Source organism: Chroicocephalus ridibundus, chromosome 2, assembly GCF_963924245.1.
Source record: "Chroicocephalus ridibundus chromosome 2, bChrRid1.1, whole genome shotgun sequence".
Classification (NCBI taxonomy): Eukaryota; Metazoa; Chordata; class Aves; order Charadriiformes; family Laridae; genus Chroicocephalus; species Chroicocephalus ridibundus.
In genome coordinates this window covers 146,620,202-146,638,288 of record NC_086285.1, presented here as the reverse complement: position 1 = coordinate 146,638,288, position 18,087 = coordinate 146,620,202, and the positions used below count along the sequence as shown (strand labels likewise).

General features: G+C 49.1%; 1 protein-coding gene across 1 annotated transcript in view; it reads left to right on the top strand.

Annotated features, from left to right (window-relative positions):
• Positions 1-3,242: 3,242 nt before the first annotated feature.
• The window catches only part of NCALD (neurocalcin delta), a 60,414-nt gene continuing 45,569 nt past the window's right edge, over positions 3,243-18,087 (top strand). The window contains exon 1 of the mRNA XM_063327292.1: positions 3,243-3,562. The gene's annotated coding sequence lies outside the window, so the exon portion shown is untranslated. The remainder of the gene's footprint in view (positions 3,563-18,087) is intronic.

Below are 18,087 nucleotides of genomic sequence, written 5' to 3'. Positions count from 1 at the left end.
AAGATTTCAAGATGAAGCACTTCTCTAAGTGTTGTTTTGGTAAGAGGGAAGCCAAGGGTAGATTCTCAGCTGCTTACGTGGATGTGGCTCCTTCCTGAGAGCAGGGACTGACACCGGGGAAGATCAAGTCTTTTGTGGGTTCAAAGATCAACCCATATAGGGTTTCTGCTCCCTGCATGTCTTCCATTTCATGGGCAAACAAATGTTATCTATTGTTAGCTCTGCAGAGCCAAAAGAAGGTTGGGAGGAAAAGCTAGATTGCGTCCCACCTTGTAGCACTGTATCTGTGTGTAAGTTATTACATAGGTCCTGACACATGCGTGTTACAGGTGGATTTAGGTATTACAGATGTCTATGTGTATATTGTGGTATGTATAGCACATATTGCTGCAGCCAGTGAAGCTCTGGCAAACTGTCCATCATGCTAAGGGTGAGGGAGCCAACTGATGTCCCCTGGTAGTGCCCACCGCGGACGCCAGCCATGGAGGGGTGGGAGGGAGGTAGGAGGTCCCAAAGGCAGGACAGAGACCTTTCCCCGCGAGGCATCGCGTCCCCGTAGCGGGAGGAGGAGAGCGAGCCTTCGTACCGTGGTCCCAGGTGGATGCAGCGCATTTGGTTCTCAGCAGGCTTCAGCCTTTAAATATCTTTTATGTATTTTTCCAGTCAGTGCCCGTGTCTCATTGCTTTGCGCTCACTTGGTTGATTGCCACTACAGAAGAGACTGGTTTGGCATTGGGGGTTTTATTATGACAAAATTAAGCTAAATCAGGGAATGTAGGCTTTTCTGACATTATTATCGGGATTTAGCCTTTTGTTTTCATTTCTGTGTCCATCTGCCTGGTGTAAAGGTCTCCCTTGCCCCTCGTTTTGCAAGTTACAGCAATTGCTGGAGAGAATTAAGGATTTCAGTTGGAAATTCAGAAAATCTCCCTGTGGAGGAGTCATCCCGAGCCACCATCAGCGGGGAGGCACAGCGGGACCTCTGCCGAGCACTGGGAACTGGGAACAGCACACTTTAGGCTGCCATTATCATATGTTTTTCAGAGCATTGGCCCTTTTTTGGTTTTTTGTTGTTTTTTTTTTTCACTTAGCATCTCTCAACTGGCTGAAAATTATAACCTTCACAACGTATAATTAGTACATCCTTATAAGCACCATGCATGGCTAAAAAACTCCTCCGGGCTCTTGCCCTGCAGCAGAAATACCCTGTAAAGGAGAGTGAAAGGGTTATTTTTATATATGCTGGAGGACAGAGGTGCTCTGCACACCTGTGTGTCGTGACCGTGACCACTGTGACCAGGCTCATGCGGGAGAGGAGCAGGCACCGGTCCCCGGGAGGCTGCTGCTGGGGGCAGCTGTCGGGGGACCCTGCCTGGCCCCCTCCACCAGCCCTTTAGGGCATCAGCAAAACGCTATCGAAATGTTTTGTGACCTTTCAAACGTGTGTATTGTATCCTCCGCTTTTGGGAAAGGGCCTTTAAAAGGACCGAAACCATTAAAATCTTGCCCAGATGCACACATTTCTGACAGACTAATGGAAAGCAATGCACTGTGCGGTGTTGAAGGATGTCTTTTTAAACTGCAATCCCGAACTTTCTGTTGTGTTGTGCAAACGTCGCCATTAAGTGAAAAAATACATCTGTATGTTATGGTACAATTTTATTGGTGGGTGTTGACACGAAGTTTCAGCCTTCTATAGTGGATTAGTATGTGTGATTATATGTAACACATGTAGTAATCAGTGGGGTTTTAAAAATTCATTGCGTTCTTCTTCTGTTAAACTGTCACGGGTTTCCCAACTAACTGTGAATATTTTCTTTTTAAGGCATGAATTTTGGACAGTGGGGTCCGCCTTATTCTGCTGTAATAATCCTTTGAGCCTTCTTCACTGCTGTGCACCAAGGTGCGGGGGGCAGCCCCTGGTCCCAGAGGGCTTTGCCCCCTAATATGAACGGCCTCGGGAAGCCCCAGTGCAGCGGTGGTGCTGGAAAGGTGGTTTATAAGATGTACTGGAGAGAGAGAGATGCGTGTCTCACTAAATGCTATATAAACCAGCGCTGGAAGTTGTCGATGTTGAGCCAAATATCTTGAGCGTCTGCTGCTCCCGCACTCAGGAGAGGGATGCAGAGGAGGGCGACGGGGCTTACTGGTCCCCCCACTGCCCGCCAGTCCTGTGTCCCCACCATCCTCCCTCTGCCTAAGATGGGGGGAAGCCCTCCCCAGCACCCCTTTATGCCCCATCCCATGTTGTCTTTTAATTTTCAATATTTTCACTTTTGCCTGTTGCCAAGGGGCCAAAGCCAGCTTCAGCTGAGGATGCTCCAGTGTTTGCGTTTGCAGATCCCATGCAGCTTTACATCCGCTTCTGCTTTCACCCCAGACATCTATTGCCGTTGTTTCCTGGTATTTTATATCCCAGGCACTGGTCAGGAACCATCGCTGACTCAGATGAGCACAGGAGCGTTTTCCTGTTACTGACACTTGGCCTTTCCTCCCTGCTTCTTGCAGGTGAAAGTCTCTCCCTTCTCCCAGCCTCTCCCGCATCCTGCCCCTGGCGCGTGTGTGCGTGTTGCGGGGCTCTGGTAAGGTGATGTGCAGAGAGAAAAAAAGGCAATTTGGGGGAAGGAGTGAATTTTAGCTAGAGTTACAAGGAAATCTGAGACACTGGTGTTGTGTCTCTGCCTGCAGGATAAGGCTGCGGAGGTGAGTCGGAGCCAGGTGGAGGCAGGCACTGCTTCGTCCCCCTTCCCGGGACGTTTTGCTGGGAGCAGAGGGAGAAGTATCGCGGGCAGGTGAGCACGAGGAACCCGTGTCCGAGACTCAGGGATGCGAGGCTGAGCTGGCCAGGCATCTCTGGGCGCCAGCCCACAGCCCCACATGGCTGCCATCCCACATCACTTTGGCAAGGACCGCTGCTGCCTGGCCCCGAATCGGGGCAGAGATGCTGGCGACCAAACGCGCATCTCTGTGGCTACGCATAAAACCTCAACTGTGTGTCATTTTGAAAGACCCTAATTTTAGCTAGCTGGTGCAGCGCCTGGCCGCTCATTGTCGAGGTGCCCCGGTACGCACGGAGGGCAGTGCTTTCGCCCCTTTGCTTGGGCAAACCAAAGCATATAAAGAGTTTTTTTCTGCCAGAGGCTGGGGATGCAGGAGGAAGAGGAAGGGGGAGGCGCGTTTTCTTACAGGGACAGGGTTAAGAGAGCATCGGCGGTGGGACCAACCCCCCGGCGCATCCAGCCCCAGTGAGCCCTTGGTGTTTGGGTTGTCCGGGCGCCCGCGATGGTTCCAATGTGCACGCAGTATGACAGATGACCTATTGAAATAATTTCGGAGCAGTGCTGGGGTTGCCAGGACAACCAGTGCTCCCTGGGCTTGCGCCGGGCCATGTGACAGCCGCCTTGACGTCAGCTGGAGGCAGAGCCTGCGGTTTCGGCCGCGCAGCCAAAGCCTTGTGAGAACCTAGTGGATGCTGGATTTATCCCCGCCGCCGCCGCCGCTGCTGTTTCTCAGGGGCTGCCAGAGCATGGACTATTAAAAACTTGCATTTCTGCAGTGTGAGGTAACCATTTGCTTTATGTTCTCGTCAGGTATTTTATTTTATTTTTTTTCCTTTTTAAAAAAAAAAAAAAAGGATAGAGAGCAGCTTATCGGGACTGATATTTTTTTCACTTGTTTGTTTTGGCTGGAAGTTTGCCTTGATGAACAAGCCCCGCACTATCAGATAAATGCAAAGAAGCTTCCAGTTACTAATTCTGTGTGCAGGCTGCAAAGCGGACTTAAATTTAGATTAATGATCCATGAAAGGAGAATAAAATGATATTGTTCTCATTTGACACTTTAGGAATATAAATGAACACGAGTAATCCTTGGCTAACGCATTCTGGAGTTAAAAGAAATGATGTTTAGGCATTGTGTTGATTTGGGCATCTCTACAGCTTTATACCTCTGTTGGAACTTGTAGTTTTCTTAATGCTGCCCAATTCAGGCGGGTTTGTACCCAACGTGTTCGGCGAGGGGGAAGCCAGCAGCCGATGCGGTTAGGAACAGCTTGAAATCCAGCTCCCAAAGTTCGAGTCTTTAAATCATCTTTGTTCACACGGAGTCCCCGCACCCCGGGCGCTCCCCGGGCTCCCGGTCCCTCTCCTGGGGCACGCGGCACTCTTGACCGTGTAGTGTTTACAGAGGAAAGGATCAAGAGCTTCCTGAAAAATTGTCTGAAATATGCCAAGAGAGCAACATTGCTGTAACACAGGCTTTTACCCTTTTTCTCACGCGCGCACATAGAGCTTGGGTTTTGCCTTTTTTTTTTTTTCTTTCTGTTGTGGGTTGAGAGCAGTTAGAATAGCTAAAAAAAGAACTGCAGCATGAACAGCACCACGGTAATTGGAAAATGAAACGCTGTTTGAGCCTTTTTGTAAAAAGAAGAGGGACTTTGGGTCTGTTTCTGTATCGCACTCTACTCCGAGGGGGCTGTTGTGGGGAGGGAGATCCCAGGGCTGCTGAAGTTTAGTGCCACAGCCTGAGTTTGCTTGTGTGGGAACATATAGAGTCGTTTGAAGAAGAGATTACTGCTGAAGCATCGTGTGCGTTATTTCCTGGAAAAGTATGCTTGATCGTTCTTATCTTCTCTAATTATATACTCCTGTTCCCTTCCTCCCAAAGTTCAAAGGGTTTATTGATAGTGGTAATGATTTTTGAAAGCAGCAACCAGTCTGAAACAATCACGGATCTGCAAAGCAATTTAAAACACAGAGCAAAAAAAGATAAAAAAATTCTATAAAAATTATTCTGATGTTATTAAATGCAGCAGAAGTAATTGTTTCAGAAAGGGAGCCAAGGCAGAGATTGAAACGGAAAGCACTTCTGTAAGGAAAGTTATGGCTTAACGCTCTGGATTTCACCACATTTGGCATTCTTAACAGAGCAACAAGGATAAATGCGTCTGAAACCTCTAAACCATTTCACTTGGTGTTATCTCATCTGTTCTTTCCAATTTAACTCTTGTGCCTAAAATATCAATGGTTTCAGGGTGTGTGTGTGTGAAATATTTTAAATTTTCTTTATTAAATTCTTCACCTGATGCCAGTGCATCAGTGCATGAGGAATCTCGACTGGGTCCTCGTAGGTGAGTTTAGCCAAGGTTTGGAGGCACCTCGCAGCTCTGCCGGGGACGTGCTGAGCACCCCGTGCTTGGTCTTCCAGCAGGGAGCGGGGCTTTCAGCATCCTCGCCCGGGCGAGCTGGCCGGGCTGAGCTGGGCACAGCTGGTCCCCAGCCGGCGTGGGGACCCGTGTTTCGGCTGACGGCGGTCCATCATTCCCCCCCTGCATGTGAGTCCCCCCGGAGTCTGGGTGGTGGGGTGGGAGGAGAGGGCAGGGGGAGGCGGCCAATGCGACCCACCACCCTCCGAGGTCTGCTTGTTCGCCAGCTTACATTGGTGGGGCAAGTCCGGCGAGGGACTGGGGCATGGATTACAGGGACAGATTCGAGCTGAGCGGCACCTGCCATTCAAGAAAAGTCATTCACCTTCCATCTGGAGGGTTTGGCTCCACATATAGCTGTGGTTGCCTGCCAGGTTTGGCTTCAGTCATCAGCGTGGCAGTGATGCTTGGTGAGGGCTGGGGCTTCACCTCATTCATTTAGGTTTGAATACAGCGTCCTGTAGCATTTGATGCCTTGAAGACACCTGCAAGGTGAAAAGTAATTGATGCAGCCTTTGCTCAAGGGCTATTCATTAGAAACATTTTAAAAATAGGTTCCTCATCTCCAGCTGGAATGGACATATCTTGCTTTAGTAATACTGAGCAAGTCTTCAAAAGGCACTAACTTGACCTGAGAGAGGAGGGTGATAAACTGCTTCGTGTTTTACCAGAAGGGTCCTGGCCATGTTGTGACAGGAGGTCTGCGAGGCAGCGTTACTGGGGGAGCTGGTGAGTGCTGCTGATGTTGCACAGGGATGTGTCCAGCTTGGCAGAGTGACCATCTCTGCCCCATCTCATTGAGTCTTGGGGGGCTTTGGGCATCCCATCGGCCCAGGCACCTTTGGTCCCCAGAGGTGGGGATGGCTGAGTCGCGGTCAGGAGAACAGTGTGAGGGTCTGCAACTGGAGGAAAAGACGCAAGTCCCTCCTCAGGGGAAGGGCAGGGGATGGTGTGTGAGAGTCATCCCGGGGCTGTGTGCCTCTGCTCGGTGATTTTACCCTCTTGTTCTCGCTGATCAACTCTGTACCAAACCCTTTCGACAAACACCTGGATTTTACCTTGGGAGTGTGTGAAATTGCCAGGCAATGTAATGCTAAGCATCCCACCGTCTCTGCCCTGCCATGGTTTCACCCACCATGAGAAAAGAATAAACAGCCTGTAGGTTCCTTCCGACCACCGAGGCGGGGGGTGAAGGTGGCTGTAGCCCATCCCTCATCTTCTGCCCAACGCCACAACTGCTACACTGCCAGCTTACTTGGATTTGAAATCCTCTGATACAGAGGAAAAAATGAGATGTGCATGGGCTAGGTTACACTCCACCTTCTTCTGGGGCGGGCAGGTTGACCCCATACATCCCAGCAGCCTTCATATCATTTGCAAATGTCACCCCCTTGCACGCACACAAGGAGGAGACGATCTCTTCCGACAGTCTCCTTGTCCACGGAGAAGGGGGAGCAGACCAGCAGTTCCTGGGGAATTGGAGTACTTCACCTTAGGAGAGACCTCGACTAAAAACGGGACTGAGATCTCCTGGAGTCACTTTTCACACAACTGGATGTAGCTAGGGAAATTAAAAAACAGACGCGAGCTGTTGATGCCTCTAGCCTAGTAATAATAACACACTCAAGCCTTTAGCATGCTCTACCTTGATCTGCTTGAGTTGATGGGCAATGACAATCTAAATTTAGGCTAGAAGCATAATAAAGCCTAAAAAAATCTTGCAACACAGAACACTGACTCCTTCTCGCATTTTTTTGAACAAAATGAGATTTCTGCCGTCTTTTTAAAGGTCCGAGCCACTACTCAAGGCAATATTTCAGGGCGGTAATAAAATCCCTCATATGGGGGGTGGAAATTGTCAGGCAGTGGGAACTGATGTAGCAGTATGGAGTTTCAGGCTCTTAAATTACATATTGAAGAAGCTGGTTTCCACCCTGCTAAAAATCATTACTTTGTGCTAATTCCATGTCCTGCATCAACATTAGCAACAACTGGTTTGAACGATAACTGAGCTGCAGTGGAGATTTGGCATTTTAATCAACAGTTGCTTTTCCAATTAAACACAGATGCCACGCGTATGGTACTCTGACTGCAACATGGAAGTTGACCCGGCTGTTTGTTCCAAGCTAAAGTAACAAAAATCCTAACTCTGGAATGTTTTTGGTGGTCACATTTTAGAAATGATCTTCCATGGTGAGCCAAAATCTATGCAGACAGTTATAGTCAGATAACAGTTAAAAAAATAGACTATGTTTTGGCTGTACTTTTGCTGCTGTTAAATTTATCTTCTTAAATAGCAGGGAGTATGAGTTGAGGTTTGAGAAACAGTAATTTTGTAATTATTTTACATGGATCGAATTATTCTGTCATCAAATTTGCATTTCAGACAGCATTACAGTATGAAAATATAATTAGAAACTGTAATTCAGGAATTGCTGAATGTGATATTTCCCAGAGGGAGGACTGTGAAGAAGCTGCCCTCACTACAACTTTAGCAAATGCTGAAATCCTATAGGTGGAAAATGGGAAGGCCAAGTTGTAAAGTTCCTCTCCCTTCTGCGGTCTCAACACGCTGTCAACTTTCTGCCGAACTTCATTTTTTCGTAAGATTCATTTCCACAGAAACATCTAATCATTAAGAGCTGAAGTGCTCAGATCCTGTTCTGCCGAATTTCAGTCTGGCTGTGCTGGTAGTTGCTGAATTGCTTTCAGCCACAGAATGACACCGAGATAATGTACAGATCTGATTTACACGCAGAAAAGCCAAGAAGCTTGTCGTTTGGGCTGAAACACTGGTTTTAATTTGCCCAGTGCCCAATTCCCAGCAATGCCTTCTCTCACGGGAGAGACCAGAGGATGAGTCTCAGTTTAACTCTCTTTCTCTTCTTTTGTATTTCAAATATTTTTGCTGTACACATTCACAGTGTCATGCAAAGTTTTAGCTGCATAAATCTCACTGATGTCAATCCTTACCATTTTTTACTATTCTTATTATGATCTTTGGCTTATCATAGACATATTAGCCAGAAATGAGCACATCCTCTCTTTTTAGTTGGACTTGTGTCGATAAATACGATCCCATTTTGTCTGAAACACTCCTTTGGAGAGCATCATCCATGGCTGATTTTTCCTACCACCTTGCTGGGGCATTGGACAAGCCCGTATGTGGAGCGGAGCCCGCGATGCACAAAGCAAAGCCGGCACTGGGAGGAGGTAGAAATTGGGTGTGAGGCACGTTTGATCCTTCGATGCCCCCGTACATCTCTCTCAGTCCTGCAGAGAGAGAGTCCCGGTGCTCCTCCAGCGGAAATGGCAGGGCAGGGCAGGAAAAGGAGAAGCGTGGGCCTATGAACCCAGGACTGTACGGATAAATGGGCTGGCTGGTGGCATGGTTCCTGGTGACTCAGGGACACCGTCGCCCTCGGTGTGCTCTGAGCAGCAAGACCCTTTTCCCATACCTTCCCAGGGCCGCCTTCCCGCACCCACCTACACCCAGCCCTGGCTGGGTGGGCACAGGGGAGGACCTCTGCTCTATCACTCGCATTTTGGGTGATGCACGTCGTGCAACCTGGACCTGGTATTTGCAATGTGAGCAAACGGCAGGATCTGCAGGGCATCGTTGCAGATGACCTGAGAAGGATTTTTTGTTAAGGAGGGTGCAGTAAGCCAGGTTAGCTTCTTATGGAGAAGTGGCCTTGTGTGGGGACCCTTGTGCTGGTTGGCAGTGGGGCATGGGCTCCTGAGCATCACACCAGCATTTTTGCACATTTACTCAGCAACTCCAGAGGGGCAGGAGACAGTGTTTCGGCCGGCTTTGTCTGTGCTTGGCAGGAGACGCACACGGGGCTGAAAGGATTTGAGACAGGTTTATACCTGCCACATTTGTCACAAAGCCTCTTAGCAGTGTGCTGAATTTCACTGCCAAGAGAACGGGGGCTCGGGAGTGGGCCAAATGGGAGCTCAGGAGCAGGGGCAGGATGGACCATGGGCCAAGAGGTGTTCCGTGGGGAAAGGAGAGCCCTGGGCAGGACTAAGTGACTGGGAGATAGCAGGATGAGGCCAGGGGCAGGCTTGTCACTTCTTGACTGTTCTGTCGTCACCTCTGCATTTGCCCCAGAGGAGACCTCTGGTGGCATTGCCCAGTGTCACAGGTTGTCTGGGGTATGGGCCAGCCAAACTTCATGTGAAACGGAGCTGCTGGAGAGAGTCAGGGAAGTAAATGTTGACGCTGTGTCATTTTGCTGCCATCTGATGCGACGGTGGCTAAAAGGGCCGCTCTCTCTGCTGGGTGCTGCATTCAACATAGGGCTGGAGAAACACCGCACGGTCAACCCTTGCACGGTACATGCTATCAGAGAAAAAAGATTCTGTCTTTAAAAGCTTCATGTTTGTTCTCATATTATAAAAGAGATCAGGCTTTGGAGAGACCCAAGATTACATGTAGGGAGGTTTTATTAGACGATCAGATCAGGTAGTTTACAGGCTTTCGCTCCAGAGAAGACAAGTTAAAGCTGAAAAAGGTCAAAGTTACCTTCTTTCCTCACCAAATTCTTTTGCTCCTAGAGTGGGCAGATTCCCTGATTGTGCCTCACACGGCCTTTCTGCATTTTCTCCAGGACTGCAGAAACACAATGGATCCGGCTCATTTGAAGTGTCTAACTTCAGCTGAATAGTACTCAAAGAGACTTCAGCCATTAAGCAATTCAGCCCAGAGAACCTTTAACTCTAAAGAAAATATTCCGCTTGTGTTGTGTGCATGCTCCTAATGGCAAATCCAAGATGCCAGGGGGAAGCGAACACAAAGACGTTGATTATTTCCACAACTGCTATATGCTTTCTATCACAACACTATTCTTTTGTGCAGAATGGCAGCATGATTGCAGAGTCCTCTTTAACTTTACCATTTTAGCAAGCCCAGGTCCAATTAGAGCAATTATGTCTCAGCAGAAACACTGTCTGTTGTCCTCTGGACCTGTCTGTCAAGTGTCCTATTCATAGCTGTTTATCTTGCGTGAGGTTTTTCATGTAAAGTCGTTCTGACCCTACTAGAACAGTCTCACGTGAAGGGTAGCCTGCATTTTTGTGGACTTATTTCACAGGCTGATGTGAACTGAAGAGTGCAAAATTTCGGCTGTCCAAGGATACATCTTTCAGTCTAACCATGGTCTCCTCTTGCTTGAATATTATCGCTGATTTGACACAGCAAACAGATTTCACTTTCAATTATTTTACTGCTAAAAATTGTGAACATTACCAGAATTTTCACTTCTTGCTTGCCACTTTACAGGGTTTCCTTAATCAAAACCCCAGCGTGAGTTGCAAGGCATGTAATGTTTGATGGCACCATGTTGTTAAACCACTTACAGCTCTGAGGTCTGCGTGGGACTGTTCAGTCATGGAGTTATTTAAGAGCCACCTTCTTGAAGAAGGTAGTGGGCACTTCTGCAGAAAGACCGTCTACATCTTGCTTTACCTCTGCTGCCAGAGCCTGATCAAGGAACTGGGTGACTCCTGCCAAGGAAGTCTCACTTGACTCCATTAAGGTAGGAGCTGAGGAGCAGAGCCCAGTGAAAGGCAGAAGTACTGGGACTTGGGAAGGTCAAGGGCAGTGGAAAGAGGAACTCCTCTCTTTGTGAACAAAATACAGGTTTTTATTTCCTCATACTTCTCCTGGAAGGGAAAATCCAGGGAGCAATGCTTGGAGTCTGCTTCCTGAAACAAAAAACACTTTTCCCTGAAAAATTTAGAAATGAGATTGCCTGTGAGAGAACAGCCCCTGTCTCTGCTGCTGGGTCCGTGGCAGCATCCATGGGAGTCCCAGCGGACACGCAGAGCAGCGCAGTGCACGCCAGGGCAGTGTCTCTTCAGGAACTGAAAACGCGCGGTCGGACCTTAGTTGTTCTTCCTCCAGCGTCATCAGGGCAGCGGTTCCAACACATTTATTTCCTATTTTGTTGCTCCTCTGCTAAGTTTCAGCCCACGTGGGAAAGCGGCTGGTGCCTTTTATCAGGAGGGCCAGCGGAGCTGCTGGCGGCAGTGGCCCAGATGTCACCTGTGCCAGATGTCACTTGGCGCGGGATGCTGCAGGCAGGAGAACCATGCCAGTGCTGACCAGGGCTGCAAAGAGACCTTGCAGACCTGGTCACACTAGCAGCAAGGCTAAATGAGAGCTGACAAAACAGCAGTATAACATGCTCCACGCCAGCTCTCTGGAGGGTCTTGATGAATTTGTGAAGACAAGTTGAGGATGTTTACCTGGATCTGCAGCCTTGGCAGATTCAGTTTCTTTTCGTGCAACAGTGACGGCCTTTTCTCCTTGAATGCCAGGCAGCAAGCTGCTGTGCAGGGTTAGAGCCCCCCACTCCCCATGTCCACAGAGTGCTTGTGATGCCCCAATTAGAAAAGTACAATTCTTTCAAAGATGACAAAAGGTGACAGAAGAGCTAGCAAGGTGACTGCTTGCCTGATTTTTGCTTTTTTCATTAAACACTGGGACCCTTGCAGAAAACCCCACCTCACTTAATTCAAAGGGTCTGGTTAAAAATTGAGGTGTATTTTGCTATTAGCTCACCACGTGTTAGTTATGAGTTCACTGTGGTGTTGCTCATGTAGTAAAACACACCTTTCCTGCCCGCAGCTCCCACCGTGCCTATGGGCGGCACTCTGCGCAGGATAGTGGAGAGACAGCTGGGAGAGAAGGGGTTAAAACAAGCCACGGTCACCAGTTCGAGGCATTTTCGAAAATAGCAGCTTTTCTTTTGTTTGCTGAATTCCCCACGCTTTTCCAGTGCTGTTCCCATTATTCATTTCTTTCCCAAAATAACATTTTTAAGCAGCGGAATGGCTTGAGCGGGATGTGCAGCCGAGCCGGACAGCTGCACACTCTCCTGTGTCTGCGCCAAGGGGGATCCGAGCTGCCCTTGGATGCTAATGGCAACTACCAGGCAGGTGGCAATTCCCAGTATTTCAGGCAGCTTTGCCTCCTCGGTGGTGAGCCTGGCAATTCCTTCCTGACAGCTCTCAGTGGTGCTTCTCAGGGGCAAGCTTCGGGTTTGCACAGCTTGCAGCTGCCCTTGCAGAGAAACATTTCTTATTCCTGTTTCCAAGGGGAAGCCTGAACACATCCGAACGGCTTCCAGCTACACGGGGGACATGCTCATGGCCAGCACGGTGGGAATGTGCCTTGGCAGGTGGTGGGTTCCTTCTGTCCAACGCCTCTGTAGCCCAACTTGACCAGAAGCATCCCTTGCTGGTGGATGCTGTTTTGAAGAAGGAGGGGTAGCCTTTGGGAAAATAAGCCTGAGGGAGTCTGGCCTCAGGACCGGTGATGCAGGCAGATCCCACTGAGCCAGGACGCAGCCCCAGCCCTTGGGATGCCTCAGGTGTCCCATCCTTGAAAGCTGACCCGGGAAAGCAGCTGCTCCGGAGGGGCTCCGGGCAGCACCCACCGGGGCTGGCTGGGGACACCCCTCTCCTCCCTCACGGTCAGGCACGCAGCCAAACACCAGGAGCTCCAGAAGCGGGTGCTGGCATCCTTCCCCTGGGGATGGGGGGAGGAACAGTGGAAAAGAAGCTCTGAGAGGAATTAAAAATTAAATGCTCACAGCAGCAGCTTGCTGCTGAACGTCCAAGCACTTCACCTTCACTGTGGCTGGCTGCCCAAGCACTGAGCAGGAGGTGAGGAGCATCCCATTCTCACTGCCCTTGCTGGGCACCAGCCAGCCCTCCTGCGGCCCTGGCAGGGGGGTGGAGAGGAGCTGCCCCCCGCTGCGTGCGGGGGCTCTGGCACGCAGGACCTCCCAGCTCTGCTCCACTGAAGGCAGCAGCGCCCGTCTCTCCCTGGAAATCCCCAGAGTCATAGCGAAAGGCACTGTGCGAGGAGGTGGCCGGACCCAGATGAGTCACCCGCCGCTTGGACAGATGCTGCTGCTAAATATGGGGTGCTGGGGGGCTGGAACGGCCACCCCACAGCCCTCACTCTGGTTTGGGGTCTGGAATAACCCCAGCCACAGGCTTGCTCAGCGCGAGCAGGGGCTGAGCCCGCTGGGGCTGGCATTTAGGGTGCAAGGGTCAAACCTACCAAGGGTGGTATTTGGGGGTGCCAGGGCTGAGCATCACTGAGGCTGGCATTCAGAAGTGCCACCAGCACAAATGTGAAGAGTGGCATCCGTTGCAGTGGAGAGCAGGATCCACATATACACACAGGGTGGGAGCAAGGCTCAGGGCTCTGTGTCGCTGTCAGCAGAGGGCTGCCAAAATCAGGCAGAAGCCTGGGTGCAGAGCTGCGATGGAGTTGCCCAGATCACCAGAGAGCACCAGTGCCAGGTAGACTCTGTCCCCCAGTGGCCTCCTCCCCAGCCGGGGCTGCCACTGCCACCCCACCATTCCCACCTCCCCTGGCCCTTCCCACTGGGTATTTTTCCCCTGTGCTCACCAGCAGTGCCTTTGACCCTCCTTGGATGCCAGTCTGGCTGCTTGGTCTGCAAGCACCCTGAAGCCCCTTCAGAGCCCCAGCAAGCCCATCGCAGAGCCCAGGGCCGTCACAGAGTGTGTCCCAAATGATTTGGATGCTGGGTTTGCTTCATAATCCCCCCTCAATTCCCCTTTCCCAGTAGATAAAATCTTGCTTCCCCCAAGCCTTGGCATTTCTTATTTTAGCGTTAACTTTCAAGCAGGTGACAAGTTATCCAGTTTCCTGAGGTAATGGCTGTGTCTGTACTACAGCCGGTGGCTCTGTCCATACCGCATTAAATAGGGAGCATCCCCAGCACCACAGCTCAGTGATGGAAACCGCTGTCTCTCCGGAGCAATCCCTACCCCAGTTTTCCTCCCAGCCAATTCATATCCTCCCAGCTGGTGCCCAAGCCCAGTCTGGGATGTAGCCTGTGCCACTGGGCCAATCCCATGGGGCAGATGGCACACGGTCACTGTTCAGGAGGGTGCAAAGTTCAACAGCACGGATGAGGGAATTTCTGTGCCAGTTGGCCCCCGTGCTGGGGAATGCACCCACATGCATTTGCTTTGTAGTCACAGGTGATGTGGTAAATGTCATCGTGCGTAACTGGGTGGGAATTCTTGGGAAAAAAAAGCCCTTAAAAACAGAAAACCAGTTTTTCTGAAGCCCAGGGCTGGGGAGAGCTCGTGAGCTGCAAGCTCTCGCCGTGGCCACCAGCAGGAAACCAGCCCATTGAAGCATGACAAAAAGGCTGGCAGCTCCAGTCTGTTGAACAAAGCAGTGGGTTTTTAATAGGACCAGAGTGAAGGAAGTGAGGAACATGGCTAGAAGGAAGGATAAAGAAAAACCTTTGGTCTATAGAGAAACAGCCGTCTGTATAGAGGGACATTCTCATGTTCAGCGCTGACGTGACTCTGTACACAGGTTTCTTTTCCCCCGTGTGTGGGTTTGATGGTGATTTCATGTTGTTCCTTAGTACACGCACTTCATACTGCCTGGTTCAGTATTAAACATTTTCTAGTTTACAATCCATTTATTTTAAAGATGTGGAAACTGCAGAGGTGGATATTCACTGCTACACCCCTTCTGCTCCGCTATTTCTCCAGAATGACTAAATTGTTATCCAATTGGTGGATTATTATTATATATATTATTATTATATTATTAACCCTCTCAATGAGGCACTAACATGATTCACTTTCCCAAGGCTGTATGGTGCCTGAAATCTGTTTTCTAAATCCTGCCTTGCCTGAAGCGAGCTCTGCCACAGCCCTGTGCACAGCACTGTCTCTGCCATGAAGCGCTGTCAAGGATTTCATATTTCGCTCTGCAAGATGTCCAGGTGCTCTCTTTTGTAAAACTTCAGGCCTGAAAGAGGTAAAAAGGAAAGGAGATTTCCAAGTGCAGTTTTCTCCCGGTGCTTCTGTTTTTGTTGAATTCAACCTTTACATTTTATAGCTTTGGAGCATAATGTCAGTGGGGTTCAAGGGAGCCAGGGGAGCATTTACCTGTCTCCTTGCCTGCGGCTTTTCAAGCTGTTTGATTGTTTTTATTACTTCCTCTGTTCGACATGGAGTGTTTTCCACTTTCCCTGGATTTTGCAGGCAGATCGGCTGCCCGCGCCTCTGTTCTGGGGCAGCAGCCTCCTGCTGTCCCTGGGGACATCGCCAGCCACGTGGCTGGTGGGACAGGACTAAACCTCGACCTTGCCGCATGCTGGAAATGCAGCTCATTTATCAGATGCTGAGCAGAGGTAGGTTATGTCACTCGGTAGCAGGCAAAATCTGTCATGCTGGGACTCTTCAGGCTGGGGTCTTTGTTTAAACTCCTCCACAGACTCGCTTGTAACCCCAGGCAAATCATTTAATGTCAGCAGCCATCCCAGTCACGTGAATGTGACCACGACTACGATGTCTCGGACGGTCCTTTTGTGGAAGCCATGGCCCTGCAGAGCACCAGGATGTTGGCTGGGCTGTTTTGAACTGTGGGGTTTGGTGAAGCAGGACCCCGTGTTTTAGTAAAGCAGGACATGGGCATGACTGCATGGAATTGTAAAGTTTTTCCCTTTTATTTGCAAACAGAAATTGGTGTGCTCATATTGCTCCAAATAATACAGGGGATTTAGGAAGACTAGCATTAAGGCATTTTTCCAGAGTCATTGAATACGTTTTAATCCTTATTAGCCTTGAGCGATCGTCTCCCGGTGAACTGATGGAAGGATAGGTATAATTAAAGATCTGTTCTGCGCAGCCTGCCATGCATTTATAGCTACGCAACTGCTCTCACTAGTGAAACAGAAATATGTCTTTCTAAAGGAAAGATCAACAAGAGGAAATATTTCTTTCACAGAATGGAACACAAATTTTGCTTCCAAGCATCATCAGATAAAAGCAAAAACTTTCTTAAATTCCTAGTTCCACTAAGCAGCTGTCTCTAATGTACGATTCCTTGACTTTGTTCATTTTTTAACCAAAATGTGCTCCTGTTTTAAAGCACGGTTATTTCATCTGGTAATAAAAGCCTATTCAACCATTTGCGTGTCTCATCAGTTGTTCTGTATCATATTTTATGTTTTGCTTCAATCTTTCCGCTGAAGAATCGGTGTTGTCCAAATTGCCACTGCTTGACTGGACATAAGCCCCTATTCCTTACTACTTAAAGTTGGTTGTCTAAGTCTGCTGTTGGGCAATTTTAACCAAGATTTCACAGAGTGCTAAATTTGTCCGCACAGGCAATACAGTGACAGGCTTTTCTCCCAGTCGTTTCTGAAATCCCCCCACCCCACCAGTTGCAAAAATTTATGATGGCTGCCTCTTGGGCACCTGGCACAAATGGAAGCGGCACCATCCTGTGACATGCTCGTTACTTCAGGCATTAGTCTTGAGAAGTGCTGGGTAATTGGATGGTTTGTCATGTCTGTTTAAGCACTTTATTCCTGAAACTGCTCCTCCAATCAATAAAAGACTCCATAAAATTGTTTAAACATATTAAGAAAAATGTGATTTACTCCAGGAATCTTCATTGCATTTCATTATACGCCACTGAATCTAATATACGAAGAAGATTATTTTAATTATAAGTGGACAAAAGGAAGATCTATGCTACATTCCCACTAAGCAAATATCAGCAACATGCACCTTCTCCATCTAATGCGGTTACATAAACTAATTAGCTTTGGTGTTTCTAATAGGAACAGTGGTTAACTATATTACACAGCCCCCGAGAAAAATTGGCATGAGATGAATTTGTTAGGTACGGTGGTATCTGTTCTCAGCTATTTTTTCCTGCCCTGAGGAAACCCAGGAGGTAGCCAAAATGTGGGCAGAGAGTTCAGACTGATGGACAGTTGATCTCCCTGTCTCATCTCGAACCCGTTTCACTGGGCTCGGTGCTGCCCTCTGGAAGCTCATTAGGTAGCGGAGGACTGTGGTGTTCCTCTCTGCTTGCAAACCTGTGCATGGCTAGTTTTAGTTTTACAAACTGAAGTGCCTTGGTGTCATTCACTGCTGTTTTGTACTTTGTTGCTATTTCAAATCCTGGGCAGACAATTTTCAGAGGAGGAAAAGGGAAAACTCAGTCCAACATGGTGTCCTAGAGCAACAACTCCCTTCCACTTGTGTTGTTCCCCGTTAGGTGGAGAGTTGACAACTTTCATACAGGTTAACTTCTTGACTTTTGCATATAAGTACCTGATAGCAAAACAGCAGAATCAAACATGTCCTGTGCCCTGCAGCATCCAAAGGATTTGTGCTACTTGCTGCAGGAGCAGCCCTCCTTAAAACTGTCATTTATAATATATGAAACATAGAGAAGACACATCCAAGGAGTGAATATTATATTATTTTGTTACTTGAAGTACTTTCCAGCCATGATATCTGAGGGTCATGTCTCTCCCTGTGGAGGAATGGGTGCGCTGAGGCTAGCGAGGAAATAAGGAGGTCCAGCAGCAGAGTGATACGTGATGTAACACTGGGGACGTTGGATCAGGAGCACAGGGATGCGGGAGTGCAAAGCCTGAGGGATGGAGCAGCACCTGTGCACCGTGGCTGTGGGAGCAGCCCCATGCATCCAGGGCACTGCTGCATGAAGGTGATAAGCGGAGGGGTTCCTCCATGTCTGTCTTGGTGCAGCCTGAGGGGAGCACAGGGCAAGGTGCCTCCCCGCTGTCACAACCGTGACAGCTCTGGGCATGCCCTGGAGCAGAAGGGTGGCCGTAAGGAGTTTAAGTGCCAACAGCCTCCGTGCCCTGATAGGGTCAGGCAGTGCCTATGAGAGTCTGTCCTGTGCTGGTCCCCCTGTGAGTCCCTGATGATCCAAGAACCTTGAAAACTGACCCCAGCTGGTCCAGGAGAACAAGACCAGCTCGTATGAAAAGCTATCCAGATGTTTTAAAAAATCCTTTTCTCCCTCTTCCTGTCCATTGGTTCAG